The 2,500-nt window shown below is 36.2% G+C and overlaps 1 long non-coding RNA gene across 1 annotated transcript in view; it reads right to left on the bottom strand.

The window, feature by feature from the left end:
• LOC128250983 (uncharacterized) overlaps positions 1–2,500 on the bottom strand; it is a 189,423-nt gene that overhangs the window by 10,928 nt on the left and 175,995 nt on the right. Inside the window, exon 3 of the long non-coding RNA XR_008266890.1 lies at positions 1,448–1,491. This is a non-coding gene — a long non-coding RNA (uncharacterized LOC128250983). The remainder of the gene's footprint in view (positions 1–1,447; positions 1,492–2,500) is intronic.

Below are 2,500 nucleotides of genomic sequence, written 5' to 3'. Positions count from 1 at the left end.
GAGAGGACCATATTCCATCTAGACAACGACTTCATACCTTCCTTCCATCAGACACCAGAAAAGCAATAAGAACAGCCGCCAGAATAGCAACAAGTTCAACTTCCAAAATTAAAAGCTTCCGAGTTAGACAAAAGTTACAAATATATTTCGAAAATATTAAGAACAAACATTTATAACTAGGCGTGCTAACAAAGCTAAATTCACATAATTTGTGAACTACGTTAAAATGCCGCAATTTTAAAACTTAACTAAAATCGAAATGAAGTAGTATCACAGAGATCTATCAACTTCTTATGTGTACCCTTAATATCCCCTTCCCAGTAAATTTAAGGCAGCGAGCGGGCAGAATCGTTAGCACGCCGGGCAAGATGTCATTTGTCTCTACGTTCTGAGTTCAAATTCCGCCGAGGTCGACTTTGCCTTTCATCCTTTCAGGGTTATAAAATAAGTACTAGTTGAGGACTGGAGTCGATGTAATCGACTTGTCTCCTTCCCCCTACCAAAAAGAATTCTGCTGGCTTTGTACTAAAATTTGAAACCAATATTTTTAGTAAGATTTCACCTTGATATCGCTAACACATGTCCTCCACTCACTTCAAAATCATAGCCTAGGGTCAGACTACAATAGTCAACCACCACATTAATCCTAAATTTTACACAAAAAGTACATGACGGCTACAACAAAAATAAATCCGATAACATCATTCTGTCTAATTCTGACATCAACAAAACTTTCGACTTCAAATCCTACTATCCGCTTATCCACGAAACACAAAAACATACTATAAAAAGCGGAAAACAGCACAAGCTCTGGCTAGAAAGCAATTTGTCAGATCGACAAGGTTACATTGTATACAACACATCAAGAATCTATAATTTCCTGAGTGTCATACCAAAAGAATCTGTTTGCTGACGCACCGATTTTAACCTGTACCCTACACAACCTTTCCATTATTAACCTTAACCTTTAAATTTCCTATACTTAAGAATATACTGATAATGTCACAGTCACATATTCACAACACTTTTCAAATAGAGTTAAAGAAAAAATCCCTCAGCCCAACATAAACCCTTTACAGCCTCATTTCCAAAGTAACAGGCTTATATCACCAGCCATATACTCAATTTCTTCTCTTACCAATAACACCGGAGAATATTATATGTAACCAAGCATCACTTCTAACGACGTAAAAATACTAAATACAAAAGACAACAATATTAGGAGTTACATACTAACTGTAGAACATTAGTAAATACAGAACAGAAAACAAATCAAAACAGCACACAAACCTTCGTTAAGCACGCTTCTCATTCAGCCAATACAATGAAGTAGCAACACTAATGTTCAAACAATACATTCGATCCCTCATGGAGTATGTGATAATCTTGTTTTGGACTCCAATCCCTCAACAGTAAATCAAACTACAAGGAAAATAAAACAACTTACTTTGGGTTATCCCTTGCTGCCCACGGACTGCGCCCACAGATAACCTATAGAAAAGAATCAAAACCACAAACATTGAAAACAAAATTGAATATGCGAAGGACACAATTTCTTATTATGGCAAGCTACAACTTTCAAAGATATTACTACATGCACAATCACCCATCAAACAGATACATTTACATCATTGTAAAGCACCACTACAACAGCACTCTAAAAAACAGTATCTTTCCCACTCAAACCAAATAAATATAACAAATACATAGACTTGGAGAGCAAAAAGAATACGCTATGCTCATTGTGTAACATGTAATTAACGACTGCATATCAGAAAAGGCAGTATGGTATCTAACTAGAAGAATGGCATATCTGAAGCTGTGAATTGGTATTATGCATCCAGTTGTTCGGCCGACAACCTACGTAACAGTTCTACCCGAAAAAGGCTGACTTGAGGTTACACAACAGTATAAGTCAAGAACCATGAGTAACGATTGAAGAGCTTGTCTTGTTTCCTCAACAAGCAATTGGCTGTCGCTGACACCCAGTTGGTAACTTATAGGCCTCTCCGTAGGATTATAGGGTTAACAGTAACTAATCACTCATTATTTCTTCCTCCTTTAATCTCACTGGTCTTGGAGATCCTGTGTAAGTTATCAGCTCTACATTTTTCCTTTTCATTACTGCATGTGATATGATTTGAATTTGAAGTCATAATTTTAAAGGGATAATGAATAAAAATAAACATAATAACAAAAAATAAAGTGAAGTATTATATGTTGTGTGCAAATCCCTTATATACACTACACACGGCTTGAATATTGTGATGAATTACATCTACCACCATTATGATGGATCTCCAAGCCCCCAGAAACAGCTGTCGGACTTATAACACCTTACTTCCTCCCCTTTAATTTTCTATGTAGTTTGTACTCTGTGTAAGTTTGATCTATCAATATAAGTACCCATATATTTATATTCAAATATCCATCGTCTTCAGTCTTTGCATGTGTGTGTGTGTGTGTGTGTGTGTGTGTGTGTGTGTGTGTGTGTGTGTGT

Source organism: Octopus bimaculoides, chromosome 2, assembly GCF_001194135.2.
Source record: "Octopus bimaculoides isolate UCB-OBI-ISO-001 chromosome 2, ASM119413v2, whole genome shotgun sequence".
NCBI lineage: Eukaryota > Metazoa > Mollusca > Cephalopoda > Octopoda > Octopodidae > Octopus > Octopus bimaculoides.
Note: the sequence above shows the minus strand (reverse complement) of the source record. Positions and strands in the feature narration are given on the sequence as shown.